General features: G+C 35.5%; 1 pseudogene; it reads left to right on the forward strand.

Annotated features, from left to right (window-relative positions):
* Positions 1-11,546, forward strand: part of LOC140532291 (glucosamine-6-phosphate deaminase 1-like) — a 51,275-nt pseudogene extending 39,729 nt beyond the window's left edge.
* Positions 11,547-20,142: the final 8,596 nt, after the last annotated feature.

Here is a 20,142-nt window from a genome sequence, read left to right on the forward strand (position 1 = left end):
GGGAAGGCTGCAGGAGGAGGGGGAGAAAAGTGAATACTATTGAGGAGGGTAAGGGAGACGGGAGAGCTAAAAGCACAAATGGTGGGAAAGAGGTTGGAGGGGAATACACAGATTGTAATCATAACTGTGAGTGTGAATGGAATGAAATCTCCCATAAAACGGAGACGGATAGCAGAATGGATTAAAAGCCATAATCCAACAATATGCTGCTTACAAGAAACACATTTGAAATGGGGGGATACACATAGGATAAAGGTCAAAGGATGGAGCAGAATATATTGTGCTTCAGCTCATGTAAGAAAGGCAGGAGTAGCAATCCTAATCTCAGACAAAGCAAAAGCAGAAATAGATCTAATCAAAAGGGATAAGGATGGAAACTATATCCTGCTAAAAGGCACCATAGACAATGAAGCAATATCATTACTAAACATGTATGCTCCAAGCGGTATAGCATCCAGATTCTTAGAGGAGAGGTTGGGGGAGTCGAAGGGAGAAATTGATAGCAAAACTATACTAGTGGGGGAACTCAACCTCCCCCTCTCTGAACTCGATAAATCCAACCTCAAAATAAACAAGAAATAGGTTAAGGAGGTAAATAAAACTCTGGTTAAGGGAGATATGATAGATCTTTGGAGAAAATTAAAAGGTAATAGAAAGGAATATACCTTTTTCTCAGCGGTACATGGAACATTTACAAAAATTGACCATGTACTAGGACATAAAAATCTCACAATCCAGTGCAGAAAGGTAGAGATAATCAATGCATCCTTTTCAGATCATAATGCATTAAAAATTACATGTAATAAAAGGCCATGGAAAGAGAAACCAAAAATCAATTGGAAACTAAATAATCTAATTCTAAAGAAGGGTTGGGTTAAAGAAGAAATCATAGAAACAATCAACAATTTCATTCAAGAGAATGACAATAGTGAGACAACATACCAAAACTTATGGGATACTGCAAAAGCAGTTATTAGGGGAAGTTTTATATCTTTGAATGCTTACATAAATAAAATAGAGAAAGAGGAGATCAATGACTTGTGCTTGCAGCTGAAAAAGCTAGAAAAAGAACAAATTGAAAATCCCCAAGTAAATACCAAATTAGAAATACTGAAAACCAAAGGAGAGATTAATAAAATTGAAATTAAGAAAACTATTGAATTAATAAATAAAACCAATAGTTGGTTTTATGAAAAAACTAATAAAATTGATAAACCTTTGGTCAATCTGATTAAAAAAAAGAAAGAAGAAAACCAAATTACTAATATTAAAAATGAAAGGGGTGAACTCACCTCCAATGAGGAGGAAATTAAAACAATAATTAGAAACTACTTTGCCCAACTTTATGCCCACAAATTCGATAATCTAAACGAGATGGATGAATATTTTAAAAAATGCAAATTGCCCAGATTAACAGAAGAGGAAGTTGAATATTTAAACAACCCCATCTCAGAAAAAGAAATTGAACAAGCCATCAATGAACTCCCTAGGAAAAAATCTCCAGGGCCAGATGGATTCACAAGTGAATTCTATCAAACATTTAAAGAACAGTTAATTCCAATACTACATACACTATTTTTGAAAATTGGGGAAGAAAGAGTCCTCCCAAATTCTTTCTATGATACCAATATGGTTTTGATACCCAAACCAGGAAGAGATAAAACAGAAAAAGAAAATTATAGACCAATTTCCCTAGTGAATATAGATGCAAAAATTTTAAATAAGATTTTAGCAAAACGAATACAGCATCTTATCACGAGATTAATACATTATGATCAGGTAGGATTCATACCAGGACTACAGGGCTGGTTCAATATTAGGAAAACTATTAGCATTATCGATCACATCAACAACAAAGCTAACAAAAACCACATGATTATCTCAATAGATGCAGAAAAAGTTTTTGACAAAATACAACATCCATTCCTACTAAAAACATTGGAGAATGTAGGAATAAAGGGAACTTTCCATAAAATAATAAGCAGTATCTATCTAAAACCTTCAGCAAGCATTATATGCAATGGGGATAAGCTAGATGCATTCCCAATAAGATCAGGGGTGAAACAAGGTTGTCCATTATCACCACTATTATTCAATATGGTACTAGAAATGTTAGCTGTAGCAATTAGACAAGATAAAGATATTCAAGGAATAAGAATAGCCAAAGAAGAAACTAAGTTATCACCCTTTGCAGATGATATGATGATTTACCTAGAGAATCCCAGAGATTCAAGTAAAAAATTACTAGAATTAATAAACAACTTTGGCAAAGTTGCAGGGTACAAAATAAACTCACACAAATCTTCTGCATTCCTATATATTAGCAACAAAGTCCAACAGCAAGAGATAGAAAGAGAAATCCCATTTAAAGCTAGGGTAGACAGTATAAAATACTTAGGAGTCTACCTGCCAAAACAAACCCAGGGATTATATGAACACAATTACAAGACACTTTTTGCACAAATAAAGTCAGATTTAAGTAAGTGGAAAAACATTAGTTGCTCATGGGTAAGCCGTGCTAATATAATAAAAATGACAATTCTACCCAAATTAATATACCAATTAGTGCCATACCAATTAAACTATCAGACAATTACTTTCTAGAGCTGGATAAAATAATATCAAAATTCATTTGGAAAAACAAAAGGTCCAGAATATCAAAGGGACTAATGAAAAGAAATGCTTGGGAAGGTGGCCTAGCACTACCAGACCTCAAACTCTACTATAAAGCAGCAATTATCAAAACCACTTGGTATTGGCTAAGAAACAGAGAGGTAGACAAGTGGAATAGACTTGGCACTCAAGATGCAGTAGGCAAGCAATATAGCAACCTTCTGTTTGATAAACCCAAGGACCCCAGCTTCTGGGATAAGAACTCATCGTTTGACAAAAATTGCTGGGAAAACTGGTTAACAGTGTGGCAGAAATTAAGCATAGACCCATACCTGACACCGTCCACAAGAATAACCTCCAAATGGGTACATGATTTAGGTATAAAGATTGATACCATGAATAAACTGGAGAAGCAAGGAATAGTGTATTTATCAGATCTATGGAGAAGGGAAGAATTCTTTACTAAAGGAGAGATAGAAAGCATTATGAAATGCAAAATGGATAACTTTGATTTCATTAAACTGAGAAGTTTTTGCACAACCAAACCCAATGCAACCAAAATCCAGAGGGATGTAGTAAATTGGGAAAGAATTTTTACAGCTAAGCTCGGGGATAAAGGCCTCATTTCTAGAATATATAGAGAACTGACCGAAATGTATAATCATACAAGTCATTCCCCAATTGATAAATGGTCAAAGGATATGAACAGGCAATTTTCAGAGGAAGAAATTAAAGCTATCTATAACCATATGAGAAAATGCTCTAAATCACTTTTGGTTAGAGAGATGAAAATCAAAACAACTCTGAGGTACCACATCACACCTATAAGATTGGCAAACATGACAGAACAAGAAAATGATAAATGCTGGAGAGGATGTGGGAGAGTTGGAACACTAATTCATTGTTGGTGGAGCTGTGAGAGCATCCAACCATTCTGGAGAGCAATTTGGAACTATGCCCAAAGGGCTACAAAAATGTGCATACCCTTTGACCCAGCAATATCGCTACTAGGACTATATCCCCAAGAGATCATAAAAATGGGAAAGGGTCCCACATGTACAAAAATATTTATAGCAGCCCTCTATGTAGTTGCCAAAAACTAGAAGTCAAGGGGATGTCCGTCAATTGGGGAATGGCTGAATAAATTATGGTATATGAATGTAATGGAGTACTATTGTGCCATAAGAAATGATGAACAAGAAGACTTCAGAGAGTCCTGGAAGGACTTATATGACCTGATGCTGAGTGAAAGGAGCAGAACCAGGAGAACTTTATGCACAGCAACGACCACAGTGTGTGAGAGTTTTTTCTGGTAGACTTAGATTTTTGTAATAACACAAGAACTTCTTACAAAAAAAAAAAATAAATAAATCCCAATGGTGGTTCTCAAGGCAAAATGCCTTCCACACTCAGAAAGAGAAATATGGAAGTCACTCACATAATGTAACAGATCATGTTTGTGTATGTGTATGTGTTTGTGTATCATGTTCTGATTTGTTATACGATTTCTTTCATTTATCTTAGTCTGACTACATAGCATGACTATAGTGAAAATATACTTAATAGGAAAGTATATGTAGAATCTATACAGAATTGTATGCAGTCGTGGGGGGGGGGAGGGGGGGTAGGTGGGGGGAATAAAATCACAATTGTATGGCACAATAGTATGATTGTTAAACATTAAAAAATAAAAAAAATAAAAATAAAAATAAAAAAATAAAAAAAAAAGAATCCAAATAAAGAGGAGTACTGTGAAGCCAATTTGTAAATCTAACTAGTTGCAGCCCACATATTATATTCCATTCATACAGCTCCATGGAAAATTCTTTTAGTTGAGGAAAGAAAATATTGTAACACCATATTAGAAAGAGTACCTTGGTAGCAGAGTGAAAAGTAGTTTGTAATGGAGGGAAATTAAAAGGAAGAAAGATCAGAAAGGAGATAATTTGATAAAAATCATACATATGTGTGTCTACCGATCAGAACTGAGATAGCAGTAATGGAATGAACAATTTCATTGGAAGTAGGGAATTCCCAGAAGGAAGAAAAGAAGAAAACAAGCATTTATTAAGCACCTCCTATGTGTAAGGGACTGTACTTTTAAATATTATATCATTTGTTCTTCAAAACATCCCTGGGAGGTAGTTCCTATAATTATCTCCCTTTTACAGTTGAGTAAACTGAGGTGAAATGGCAAACCCGGGGTGATATTGTCAATTTCTTAGACTGGATTTGAACCCAGATCCTCCTGATTCCACATTTAATATTCTACACACTGTCCCACCTAGCTACCTCTATGTGGAGAGGTATAGAGGAAAGAGGGATTGGCCTCCAACAATGCAGCCATTAACAAACAGAGACAGAAGAGGACTTTAACCAAGATCTTGGTTCTAAGCTAAGCTTTCCACATGCCCTTATAGCCTCCTTTGGGGCTATAATTGTGCCAATGACTACATTATAGGGAAATACTCCAGGCCTTGGGAAAATTGGTAAAAGACCCTGAGATGGTGTTGAGTCTTTTGTGATGTCACAGTACTTGAATTTGAATATCATCACTCCCCCTGCCCATCCACTTCTTCCTTGCAGCAAGTCACTCCATTTCTGTAGGACTTAATTACTCATAAAATAAGGGGGTTGGTTTAAATGACCTCTAACATCCCTTGGAGTTGCAAATTTTTGATCTTATGACCTTCAGGGCTACAGTGGTCTTAAACAGGCAGACTGGCAAGTGAAAGGCTTGGGGTGAAGCTCATCTTTACATAGACTGTCTCAGTAACCAATCCATGGAACAGTGTACAATCTTCCTTTTCCTTTCTATGAGTTATGGTTTCGGGACATTAGTTTTATGAACCAAATTAATTTCTCACACTATGACTGTGAGATTTTTTTCCCTGAATATTATTTATAACACAGGTGCATAAAGACCTTTCACACTAAGCAGTCCAGGAATCTAAACAGGAAGGAAGAGAGTCACTTTCAGAGGATTAATTTATGTTGTTATTATGTGCTTAGCACTGTAATATTGGCTCTCCTTTGAGCCTTAGATTTATTGCATTATTGCAATTATTGCATCAAACTGGCCAAAGCAACTACGGAAAATTAGCATTAAAATAGGTCATAGCCATCACTGCCACATAGATGGAAATTTTCATCATTATATTGATTGATAATAGCATACTGCAATTGTATCTTTAATGACAAAGAGGATGATTTCGTAAGAAAACAATGAGAGTAATGTCTCATTTTTTGAGTTATTGAGTGGATTCAAAATCATTGATTAGTTCTGCTTCAAGGACAGGATTATCATAAACTATTACAAAGCTAACTTATTTTTAACAGAAATTTTCAGGGTCAGAGTTGGTGACAGTAATACTATCATATGATATGACCACTCAGTTTGTATTTGATTTTCTGAGTGAGAATACATACATATACTTTTTAAAGAACCATTGATTTTTAGCTCAAAAAGATTATACATGGCATCTAGTTCAACCTCTTCTTTTTGCAGATAAGAAACTGAGTCTGAGGATAGTTAAATGATTTGTCCAAGGTCACATAGGCAGTAATGCACAGGGTTTGGATTTGATTTGAAAATCTCTATTTCTAAATCATATAAATAACCTTTGGATTGTGTCTTGTGGCAAAGAAGTAAAGGAAGGAAGGAAGGAAGGAAGGAAGGAAGGAAGGAAGGAAGGAAGGAAGGAAGGAAGGAAGGAAGGAAGGAAGAGAAGGAAGGAAGGGAGAGAGAAAAAGAGGGAGGGAGGGAGCAGAAGGAAAGGGAAGGGACCAGAGAAAAAGGAATAATAAAAGGAAAGAAATAAGGAAAATGGGAAAAAAGAGAAAAGAAAATACTTCAGGAATTCATTGGCTTTAGGGTTGGAATGAACTTTGGAGATTTGTGTATCATATCCCCATTTATATCTCATGTTCCATAAGGAAAATTGTCTCTTTTGGAAGCAATATGAGTATTGGAAAGAGCACTAGTCTTGAACTCAGAGGACTTGAATTCACCTTACAACACTGAGACTTTCCACTGTGGCCTTGAAAGAAGTCTTTATTCTCTCTACGCCAAAATATGGTCATTTATGAAATAGGACAGTTGGGCTTTGCTGCACTGAAGGTCTTTTGTGAATTATCATCACATGACTAAATTCTTTAAATAGTTTTAAAACAGTTGTCATTTTCTATTAAAAATACATTTGTACAATACTCATTAACTGCAAAGAAAGAATATTTTGGAAGAAGCACATATTTTACTGCTCATATTTTTATTTGAAGCCACCAGCTTTCCCCAATTAGTGCTGTATATTTTCTTCATTAGGTAGAAATGCAATTAACTCTTCATAACTTAATGATACATATCACTTTATTTATTAATATAGTCATATTTTATATGTATATATGTACATATACCTAAAATTTTCAGAATATCTTATAGATATAAAAATTAGTTCTATATCTCCAATATTACTTGTCTCCCTTTTTAATGCATTTCCTAATGTTTATTCTCATTCTTTTTTTTCTCTTTTCCTTTATTTTTGAATTTTTTTCCCATTTTTCATGAATAAGTTTTCTTAGAAAATATGTTTTGCTAGCATTCAGGTGTGTGTTTGTCCTTTGTTGCCAAAGAAGACCATGCCGTCAGAGAAATAATGACATGACTTGTACTTGACTTTGTTTCTGAGGGAGGGAGGGCTGTGTAGGTCACCAGCCTCACTTCTCCTCCAGAAGCATCTGAGTCCAGTGACCAGATATTCATCAGGATTCCTGGAGATGACCCAGGATGAGGCAGTTGGGGTTAAGTAACTTGCCCAAGGTCACACAGCTAGTGAGTGTCTGAGGTGAGATTTTAATTCAGGTCCTCCTGACTCCTGCACTGGTGCTCCATCCACTGCACCAACTAGCTGCCCCTAGTATTCAGGTAGCAAAAGCTTGGTTATGTACTAGCCAATTTGATTTATGTAACTTTCAAATCTTTCTATCTCTGGCTCTCTGGCACTCTTTCCTCTTTATCTTTCTCTGTCTCTCTGTCTCTGTCTCTGTCTTTCTCTCTCTCCTTTCAGATTTAGTTGTCTCCTAATTCCTTTTATTTCACAAACTGAAATGTTGCCTATTTCTGCATTCAGAAACTCACTCTGTTTGGATAGTATTGATATTTATTACCTAATGTGAAGATCAATCATATCTATGCTTATTCTATGTCATCTTTATTCTACACATTTTACAGTGCCTTTTGGCCAAAGGTAACATAATTCTGATCTGAAATCAAAATAAATGAATTTAATTCTTTTCAGGGAATGCTTTTATTGGTAATATATCCAGTCTCCCAGGTAATCAAGGTAGAAACTGTTCTTTATTATAGGGAAATAATTCTTTGAGATCTGAAGTTTATCATATAGATTTTGAAAAAAGTCAGACAATTTTTAAATGTAAAGACTGAATAGTCACAAATCCCCAAAAGAAGTTGATGACTTCTTTTCCATAGTTCAGTCATTTTTACACACACACACACACACACACACACACACACACGCACACGCACACACGCACATGCACACACACATGCATAAATACACACATTTTTTTTTTACTTCCTGTGCATTTGACGACTCTGAGGATCACACCACTTGCTACAAGCAGTAAGAAAATTATGGAGCTAAAAATAATCTCTAAGGTAGCCTCTCTCAAGCGATATCTTTTTTTTGTTTTTAAGTTTTATTGATGGCTTTTCTTTTTGCATCAGAGTCATTTCTAGATATGCACTTGTCACGTGCCCAATCTCACATTTGTCCCCATCCAGTGGGACTTCCAATATAACAAAGAAAAAAATTAAGAGAAGCTAATGGTCTGTTATTTAGTATGTTAGTACAGGCAAACATTTTATAAGAATATAGATATAGCACTGGAGGTGAATGGGAACAGATTTAGTGAAGACTTCTCAGGAATATGGAGTCTTCTCCCTAGAGTGGTGGAGACCTTGGGCCCAGGTTTCCATTCCTCCAGAGTCGGGTGATTTCCATACAAGGCTATGTATTGCTTTAGGATCAATGATTGGATATGACTTACTAACTCTTCAATACCTAATTGGCATATAATGACGTGTATTTTCGTGGGCTTTGTAACATCCAGAAGAGGGAAATTTGAACTGGGTTTCAAAAGGGATTGGTTAGATTTCGAGCCTAGAATGTAAGACCTTGCTTCTCAGCCAATGAGAATAATGATCAGTGGTGGGAGGGGGATTTTAGTGTCAGGGTCTATATCAGTTACCATTCTGCTTCTGTAAGGCACCTCCCTACTCCAGCTTTACTGGTGAAGGGACCGCCAGTTTCTCATGAGAACCAAATAAAGGAGATTTTCTGTTTTTAGCTTGAGATGCCTCTGAGCAGTCAATTTGAGTAAGGGGATTCGTACTTTCCCCCCACACACAGAGGGAATCTCAAGAGTCATCAAAAGATCAAGAAATGAAGGTTCAGGGATTTTAAGTACTTTGTAGAAAGTCACACAAATAATAGGTATCACAAGTTGGGTTAGGAGTTAGGTGCTCTCTGTACCTTCCACTAACCTTCTTTACCTATATTCTGTCTTTATATGGAGAGCAGAAAAGTACATTCCCTCATCCATTCTCAGCAGCCAAAAGTGTTCATCATCATTACAAGGACTATAGACATTTTATCAATTTTTACCTAAATATTTTTTTATCAATCTACAAATGAATATTAAGTACCAGCTGTCGGTCTCTTTAGATGGTGGAGTGCATTGAATGTTGAATTTGAAGTCAGGCATATCTGATTTCAACTCCTGCCTTAGATACTTAAGAGTCATGTACCTCTGAACTTGTCATTTAAATGGCTTCAACTATCTTATTTACATAAGGGAGTAACAATAGCACCTACCTCACCAGGCTGTTGTGAAGGTCAAATGAGATTTTGCATGTAAAATACTTCATAAACCTTAAAGAACCATATAAATGTTAGCTATCAAAATTTGCATAGTTGTCATGCTGTGTTTTCTGGTTCTGATTACATCAACTCATATAAGCCTTTCCACGTACCTCTGAATTCCATATATATTCACCATTTCTTATAATATAAGATTCTATTACATTCAGGTAGCAGAATTTGTTTAGAAATTTTAAAATCAAAGGCAACTTAAATCATTTCAGGGTTCTTGTTACCACAAAACATGCTGCTCTGAATATTTTGGTTTGCATGGAAACTTTCTTTCAGACTTTAAGTTTCTTGGGAATATATGACTGGTGATGTGCTCCCTAGATCAAAGGACATAAAAAAAAGTTATTTTTTGAAAAAATTTCAAAGTATTTCCAGAAGGGTTAAACCACCCAGTGCATCAGTAGGCCTGTTTTCCCTAGCATCTCTCACATGGACTATTTCTTGATTTTTTCATCTTTGTTGATCTTCTGGGTATAAGGTTGTTTTAATCTGCATTTCTTTTGTCATTAGTGATCTAGTACAATGTGGTTAATAATTTATCATGTGGAGAGTTATATGTGAACAGTTTCAGGCTTTTCAGCCTAGGAGCTAGGGACAAGGCACAATGAAATCCATCATCTTGAATGATTATTATCAGGCCAGTAAATGAACTACCAAGTACATCAGGAATAAATCATCCACTTTTAATTTTTGCTTTTTAATTTTTAATTTTTTTGTTTTCAGCATTCACTTCCATAAGATTTTGTTTTAAATTTTTTACCCATCTCTCCCCTCTGACCACCCCAAAAGGGCATATAAATTTATATAGGCTGTACATATACATTCATATTGAACTTATTTTCACATTAATCATGTTGTGAAGAAGAATTAGAAACAATGGGAGAAACCACAAGAAAGAAGAAACAAACAAACAAAAAACAAAATTAAGAGAGAGAAAATCATATGCTTCAATCTGTGTTCAGATTCCATAGCCTTTTTTCTGGATGTGGACAGCATTTCCCATCGTGACTTCTTTGGGAGTTGCCTTAGATTCCTGCATTGCTAAGAAGAGATAAGTCTATCAGACTTAGTCATCACAAATGTTGTCTGTTACTGTGTACAATATTCTCCTGGTTCTTCTCACTTCACTCAACATCAGTTTATTCAGGTCTTTCCAGTCTTTTCTGAAGTCTGCCCACTCATCATTTCTTATAACACAATAGTATTCCATTACGTTCATATGCCACAACTTGTTCATCTATCCCCCAACTAATGAGCATCCCCTCAATTTCAAATTCTTTGTTACCACAAAAAGAGCTGCTAAAAATATGTTTATACATGTGGGTTCCTTTCCCATATGATTCTTTGGGATACAGACTTACAAGTGATATTGCTGGGTCAAAGAGCAAATTGTCCACTTTTGTCTAGGGCCAAATAGCTATTTTGCCCTGGGGCTTACTTGTGGGAGCAACCCTCCTGGTTGTGATAAGAAGCTGCTTTGAGTATGACAAGAATGGAGATCTGTTCTTCAAGTACATGAAGGTATTTAATGTGAATGAGAAAGTAAGCTTTCCACTTCACCACGCTAAAAACTACCACTCTCTCATACTTCTTCAAGCACCTTGATACTTGCTAGGATAACACCTATATCATAGGTGGAATGCAGCTGATCTTAAAGCAGAATAAAATGTTTTTGAAGAAGAGATTAAGGCAGATGGAGAGATTGAACTATTTGTTGGAAGCATTGGCCCTGATGGGTACATTGTCTTCAGATAACCTGAATTAAGTTTGGTGTCTAGGACATAAGTGAAGATTCTGGTCATGAATATCACCTAAGCCAATTCCTCTTTCTTCAATGGAGAACTTTTGAAATTCACTATGATGGCTCTGACTATGGATGTGGGCATAGTCATGGATGCCAATGAGGTCATCATTCTAACTACAGAAATTCACAAGGTATTTGCTATGGAGAACACCACTGAAGAGGGGGTAAATCACACATGAACTGTGTTTGACTTCCAGTAGCAATCCCCTGGATACATTCATGTGTTAGAAAGGTGCCGTATTGGAGTTGAAAGTGAAAACAAGGTGGTAGAGCCACTCTACAGAATAAAAGGAAAAGAAATAGTGAAAAGCCAATATTCCAAGAAATCATATAGCACCTAATTTGCCCTTGGAGCCTGCTCTCTACTACTCTAAAGGATGTAGACTTTTGTTGAGCCGATCTTCAGAAAAAAAAAAATTTGTTTAAATATGTATCTTCTTAAAATAAAGCTTTATCTGCCTTTGGCCAAAATGGTTGTAGGCTAATATATTGTACTAAGCTATAAAGTTTGGAATTTACAGAAATGTAGTTTAGTCACAAAGGATGGATCTGTAATTTGATTTTTCTCTGAAGACGCTGGACTTGGATATCATCCAATATAAAGTCTAATTCTTCATTGAAGAAGTCTTGAAAGTCACCTGTTTTCTATTTCCTATTTTATATTGCCACATTATACTTACTAAAGGGAATGTGGACATGGACATGTCTAACACAGGCATTTTTTAAAGTGCCCTTAAAGCACAAGGAGAGAGAAAAAGGTGTGTATATGTATGTACACATGCACATTGTTTCACCCATGTAGGAGATACATTTAGAGGAGATGTATGTGGTAGCATGAGAATGGAGCTAAGAAAAGTGAGCATTTGGGACCTGAAGAGTATTAACGAGAAGTATAGGTGGAGGAAGAACGAATATACATTTTTTCTTTTTCTCCTTGTTTTGCTTATCTTTTATGCTCGTACAATAGACCCCTTACTAAAAATGAGTTGACTCCATGAGTAAAATCGTGGGGACTGGGATAAGGGAGGTGAAGATGAGCACTTTTTTACCATTGCAGTCAAGTCTTGCTTTGGGTTCACTGAACCTTCTTTAGAAGCAGTCTGATATTTAAGAGAGTAAGGTAGACTCTGATTTTACTACTGAAACCTAGTTTATGTTCAGTAATGATACTGTGGTTTCATTAGAAAGTAGGCAGCCGAATTCACTGAAGCAAAGGCTGCTTCAGAGACTTTTGGTATTGGAAGCAAATCAGTAAACAAGGATTATGACTCAGCACTGAGGTTAATTACAGAGCATGAATGATGCTTCACTCTTGAGTTTTGTGGGTGCAAGACCATACATGTTGAGAAGTCTACCTAGTAAAGTTTGTCCACCCATATTTAAAATGCCTATGCACTTTGCCATCTTGGATTGAAAATTCAATAAATATTTATTATCATCTACTATCAACAAGGTACTAGTTACTCAGAGAGATACAAAGATCAAGTACTGTCCCTGCCTTCTAGAACTTTTCTTTAATAGATATGACTGGTCTTACCCCAGATATATTGTGCCAAAACTATATCTTCTGATGCAACTAACTCTGGTTCAAGGATTTCATGATGCTCTCCCCCTTCCAGACATTGACAGCTTCCAGCATTGCTCACTCTGTCACTATTAGAATTGCCATACTTTTATTCCCTTCACTCCATGGCCTTCCTATTTCCTGGTTTTTTGTTTTTTGTTTTTTTTTTTGTCGTTGTTGTGGTTGTTTAATATGTCTACAGGAAGTTGCTATTGGCTTCTTTAGAGGTGGGAATGGGGGAGAAAATCTTGTTAATTGGACTCAGGTGCCTCTGACAGAACTTTTGAATAATGTGTTTTCAAATTCTATCTCCCTATTTTAGCTGTTGTGTGATTAATAAAATTCTGTTTTAAGCTGATGGATCAATGGACTGTACTAGGTCATCAGAAACTATTGACAGCAAAATGTTGCCTTGAGCAATATTCATAAGTTATGAACTAAACCAAAAATGAAAAAAGTTTAAGATATATTTTTAGCCACTGGTGAATACACATCTCAGAAATCTATCAAATACAGATTAGGGAGAAAAGAAGCTGTGGTAACAACAGCATTTATTTCAAGTAGGCTGAGATGGCTTAAATTTATGGAGACAAAGAGGATATTCTCAAGATTTTGTTGGTCCTACTACATAATGATGCATATTTTAGATCCTGTGTTGCTACCCTAGTGAACACCAAATAGGAAAACATTATCTAATTTTAATAAGAACACATACTTTTTTGTAAGTAAGGTTATTTTTGCCACATTCCAGAGCCTATGAGTGTTTCTTTCATTTAAATTTCAGTCAGTTACTGGAATGTCCTAAGCTGGACCTGATCTAAGTTAGCATAAGTTGTCAAAAACACATTACAGTGGTTTTTGTGGAAAATTGTAGGGTCTAAGTGAATGAAGTGTCATCTGGAAAAGTAAGTTGTTAGTCAAATACAGCTTCAATGATTTTTGTTATACATGGGGGGTATTTTCAGTGCGATAAGGAGTGGAGTCCTCACTGACTGTAGGATTAGCTCAATGATGCTTTAAAGATTTGAAGGAGAAAATAAAAGAGAAGAAAACCAATATCCTATGACTTTTTTGGATAATTTAGAAAAACAAAAACTTGATTCCTGATTTTAAAAAAAGCTAAAAGTGAAGTATCTTTAAATATTCACTAATTAGAGCAGGACTCCACAACATTTATCCGACAGACTACTTATGGCCCACAGGCCCCTGTGAATGGGTTTCAGGTGGCATGGGAAAAAAATGTAGAGGATGTAAAATAGACCTGTACAACTTACTGCCATGGGTCACTTTAGCACCTAAAAGGGGCTCACAGGTCATAAATTATGCAGGTCTGAATTAGAGGAATATAAATGATAAAAGGGTGACATCTTGATAAAGTATTAAAAAAATATCAAATTCTTAGGAACTCCATGCCAAAATATCACAAAAAGGACCACATATCTCATATTAAACTATTTTAATCATATACAAAATTTGTTAAGCTTATTGTATGACAATAATTAGTTTAAGATATCATAGTCAATCTCTACACCAACATGACAATACAGATGAAAAAGGAAATGCAGAATCAATCAAACAAATAATAAACATTTATTAAGCACCTACTCTATACAACACAAAGAAAATGAAAGAACTTATATTTGCTATTAGATTACATTCTTATGGGGTAGATAATTAATATGTATATAAATAGGTAAAGAAAATTGTAAGTTAATACACGATAGTTAAATGTATGTTAATTTGAGAGGAAAAACCCTGATATTTGAGGAAACATGGAAAGACCAGGTAAAAGGCAGTACTTAAATTGTGTCTGGAAGAGAAAGAATTATTTTATGAGGTGGAGATAGGGAGGGAGATAGGAAGGCCAGGGTAAATGCAAAGAGGTAAGTTTTGGAGCATGAAGCATGAGTAACTGAAAGAAGGCCAGTTTGGCCAAATCACAGATTGTAAAAAGAAATAATGGCAAAATAAGATTGGATAGATTGACTGTACCCACTTTTTGAAGGACTTAAAAACCCTGAATTCCTTCTCTAAGAGAGAAGATGTAGCCCATGATGAAAAAGCCTTTGAAACAAGGTCATCAGGGTGCAGCCATGTTTCAGAGAGTAGTAATAAATAAAAGAACGTGAGAAATAAAGTGTTTATTATGAAAATAGGGAGTTATGGTCTGTAGGTGGAAGATGTGGCCTTTATCCCAGAAATTCTTTTGAAGAATGTATAGAATCAGACTCATTAAAGGACTGTAGGAGAAGAGAATGTGAATGTAACTGGAGATGATGATTGGGAACCACCTCCATATTCACCAGGGCAAAAATTCCAGACCAAAAAATATCTCTTATAAGTAGAATGTCTTTACCTCTTCAAAACATGTCAGCATATAATTTGCAATTATTTTTATGGTGGTCTTTTTGCATATACTTACCAATGAAGACTATGATAAAAAATTACTAAATAGTTTATAAAATTATGCTTCATGTTAACTTTACATGCACAAATAAGGGAAGAGAAGGAAAATGAATAAGCATTTATTTAGTGCACATAATGTGTAAGGCACTGTGGTAAGTGATTTGCAAATGTTTTCATTTAACAATTAAGCAATTCTTTTATTTACTTCTTATTTTGATAACTTATTTTATTTATAACTTATTTATGTAAAATCTGTGACCATCATTCCATTTAGCTGCAAGTTCCTTCTGTGTTCTTATTTGACTAATAGTGAAATTGTCAAGGTTAATTACTTCAGTTTCTCAGGTACTATGTTGACTCAATCATTGGGCAAATGTCTAGAATTTAGAAGAATAAAACAACTATGTTGTGTGAATACATGGCATAAGGACTAGATAATTTTATATACCTTCCACTCTACTCTTCCCCACTCTGGCATCCATCTCTCCAAAAGTGAAAAGGTGTGTGATAGAACTGAGAAAATTTTGTATTTTCCTTTGTTTCAGAAACTGCTATTTTCAAAGTATTTACCATCAAATTCTGAAACTCTTGTTGATGAGACTATCCATAGCTAGGTGGGTTGGTCCTTGTAAAATAAATTCAACCTTTTGCGAGGATTTTCAAAAATGGTATGTCTTGTGATATCTTGACCTAGCTTTTAACAACTCAGGATAACCATAACAATATAATGAGTCATTGAAGTACAAATTATTGAAAGTCTTCTAAAATAAATGGAATTTTTGGTGATCAGGGTAACTTAAAAAATAATTGTATTAAACAGTAGAGTCCTGGATTTCCAGTGCTGAATTTCCATTCTGAAATGTAACTGGAAATAATGTGGTGGAAACTAGAGACTGTCCAAGACTTATATCTATTTCAAATAGAATTTTTTTCCCCCTCCACTTACCTACCTCCATTTCAGAAAAATAATTTTATGTTTGGCGTTATCCCCCTAAATGTTCAAGTTCTGCAACTGCAGGAATGAGCAAAGCAGAAAATTTGGAAACACCCATTTGCACCTTACAAACCCACATGTAATCTAGTTTCCACTGCTGTTCACCCTTCATATTCAATGCAGACCAGTGACTTGACTTGTACACAAATTAGATAAAATTAGATAAAAGTGAGGCAGAACTCCACAAAGTCATCAGCTTCAACCTCTCTTCCAGAATCATCAAAGCCCAGTGGCAAGATGGAAGTTAAGAGTATAGAGGATGTTCTGGCATGCAATGGAGTATCTTGTGTCTTCTCTCTGACCAAGCTCTAAGCACTCATCGATCTTCAACCAAACACTAAGCACTCTATAGTGCATGCTTTAGCTGCCTTCACGATCATTGGAACAAATTGTCCTCTTCCACCCATTCTGAGGAGGCAAGTTTGCACAAGCTTTGGATAGATATCATCAACTCACCACTGGTTTGGAGATTTTGTAACATGAGTTAAAGATCTTCCCCCACCCATTAAAAGGTCTCAGGTGAAGCCCATTAAGGGAAATTTGATTAGGGGAGGCTTTTTTTGTAGGCCTATACCTTTTGTTAGTTAATGAGGCACTGGGTCATGAGGGTAATGGTGTCCTCAGCCTCTCAAAAGTCTATGTGTACTAGGAGGCGAGTTTTAACTTGGGGAGTTTACTCTTTGTAAGAAGGTTTGTGTGCCAGATGAGACTCTGGGTAGCTGTTAAGGAGTCCCATGGCTTTGAAAACTCACATGTTGGTGAGCTTCTCTCTCTGATGACTATGTATGTATGTAATGGCCTGATAGTTCGATCTTTCTCTTGATCTATAATATATGTATTGCTTATGGTGAGACAGAAGCTCTGTCTGTTCATCTTTATTTCTCTACTTGCATTTTCTCTGTTGGTATATGGGATTAAAGAAAAATTTTGACCCCTCAAAAGTTGATTTCCTTTTCAAAAGCAGATCTAAGAAACTGTGCCAGCAGGTGTCAATGTGCTTGCTGCTACAGGTCTGTCACTTACACTTAACCTGGTTTAGGACATCTGCCAAGACAATTTCACCAAGGTGTTACTATTGTGCATGCTGTAGCTTCTTGGAGCAACAGGTGAGTTTTCAGTGATAGATGGACACCAAAGGTGAATGAGCAACCTTGAAAAGGTCTTGGAAATTCCTCACACCAGAGGCGGTAATTTTCCCTAAACATACCATGCAACAAAGGTATTAGTTACAGTTTTCAGTCAGAAGGCATGTCACAGTGAGAGCCTCCATGTTTGGTCCTATAGCCCACTAAAATGATAAAACAATATATGATCATTATTAGCAACATATATTCTCATTACTAAGAAAAATTATAGCAAAAAACTGTATATATAAAGATAGATAAAGTAAATATTTTGTGAAATATAAGAAAAATTGTGATCATTCTTACTGATAGAGAATAAATGTTTTTCTCTGTCCTTGGAGTGAAAACTATTACTACAAACTAGGTTAAACATTGACACATTTCTTTATTCTGATTGTGTTAAAACAAAATGCAAAATTTTGCTTTACATTAGAATTGGATGATGATCTTTTCAAGAGAGGAATATCTTATCATTAGTTTTATCCCAAAATTAGTTCTAAACCTCAAAATTAATTATCAGACTGAGAATATGAAAATAAATCTTCTAGAGTTTCTTCAATGTTCCTAAATTAGGTGTTTGACTGTTTTTCCAATGGAACTAAGTTTTGGCCTTTACAAATTTATCTTTAATTCAAATTGACGTAGCACCAGTCACAATCGAATAGTTAGGAATTATTAATTCTTAGGAAGCCATTATTATAAATTAGAAAATAGCACTTATGAAATTTCTCATTTTCACATCAAATTAATTTAGAAATTCAGAGAGTGATTACTATTTTATAATTAGGTGGTCTGAACTATGACTTTTAACTCATTTTAATACCATTTTTATGAGATATTGGAGATAGTTATAGTACCTCAGAAACACAATTTTAATTCATGTAAAAATGAAGATGTAACTTACAAATTATTGAGGTTTAAAAGTCCTTCTTCCTCTTGAAAATCTCAATCCAAATTTGGATCTTTTCATTTAAAAAAATGTTCATCTTCAACTAGAAATTCAATTCATTATTAAGTAGTAAATATATATGCAGAAACCTGATTTGTCTTTTTTAAGTTTTTTCTCCCCACCCTCCACCCCAAGAGAGCATTGCACCCCATCCACCCTTTCCTCCAGTCTGTTCTCCTTTATAGTAGCCACACTTCTTGCAGGGCACATTTGATTTCTATACTCCAATGCCTGTGTAGTTTAACTTCCAATTACAAGCTAAAACAATTTTTAACATTCATCCTTAAAGCTTGGAGTTCCATATTTTCTCCCTCCCTTCTGACCTACCCTCATTGAGAAAACAAGCAATTCAATATACATCATACACGTGTAACAATGCAAAGAACTTTCATAATATTTATGTTTCAGATAACTAACCATATATCCCTCTGCCCTATCCTGTTGCTCATTTATTCCATTCTTTCCTTGGATCTGTCCTCCCACAATAGTGTTTGATCCCAATTATCACTTTCCCCAATTTGCTGTCCCTTCTGTTATCTTTCTTCTCCTTCCCTCTTGTTTTCCTGCAAGGTAAAACAGATTTCCATATCCAGTTGAGTGTCTGTTGTTTCCTCTTTCAGTCAAATCCCATGAGAGTAAGATTCAGTTATTTCCTTTCATCTTCCTCTTCATTGTAGAAGCTCTTACTTCCCTGTTGTATGTGAGATGATTTACTACATTCTGTCTCTCCCTCTCTTACTCCTAGTACATTCCACTCAACATTAAATTTTATGTTTTTAGATATTCTCACTTCCTATTAAGTTCACCCCATGCCCCAGTGTGTGTGTGTGTGTGTGTGTGTGTGTGTGTGTGTGTGCGTGTGTGTGTGTGTGTATGTATTTTCTTGTAGGACAAGATGGATTCCTATACCCCATTACCTGTATTTCTTATTTCCCAGTTGCATACAAAAACAATTCTCAACATTTGTTCCAAAAACTTTGAGTTCCAACTTCCCTCCCTTTCTCTCTCCCAAACCATCTCCACTGAGAAGGCAAGCAATTCAATATATGCTCTCTTTCTCTCTCTCTCTCTCTCTCTTCTCTCTCTCTCTCTCTCTCTCTCTCTCTCTCTCTCTCTCTCTCTCTCTCTCTCTCTCTCTCTCCCTCTCTCTCTGTATGTATGTGTATATATATATATATATATATATATTTCCTTAATAATCTTGTTGTGGAAGACTAACTATATTTCTCTCCATCTGATCCTACCCCCATTTATTCTATTCTCTCTTTTGACCTTATCCCTCCCCTGAAATGATCACTTCTAATTACTTTCTCCTCCATTTGCCTTCCCTTCTATCATTCCCCACCTCCCTTATCATCTTCTCCCCAAATTTCTTGTCATGTAAGATAGATTTTCATATCAAAATGCGTGTGCATGTTATTCCCTCCTTAAGCCAAATGTAATAAGAGTAAGATTAACTTTTTCCCTCTCACCTCTGTCCTTTTCCCTTCCATTGTAAAAGCTTTTTCTTGTCTCTTTTATGAGAGGTAACTTGTCCCATTACATTTCTCCCTTTCTCCTCCCAATACATTCCTCTATCACCCATTAATTTATTTTTTTCAATATCATCCCTTCCTATTCAACTCATCCTGTACTCTCTGTCTATTCATATGTGTACAATTCCTCCAACTACCCAAATACTGAGAAAAGTTTCAAGTTACAAATATTATCTTTCCATATAGGAATGTAAACAGTTCAA

Source organism: Notamacropus eugenii, chromosome 3 (genome assembly GCF_028372415.1).
Source record: "Notamacropus eugenii isolate mMacEug1 chromosome 3, mMacEug1.pri_v2, whole genome shotgun sequence".
NCBI lineage: Eukaryota > Metazoa > Chordata > Mammalia > Diprotodontia > Macropodidae > Notamacropus > Notamacropus eugenii.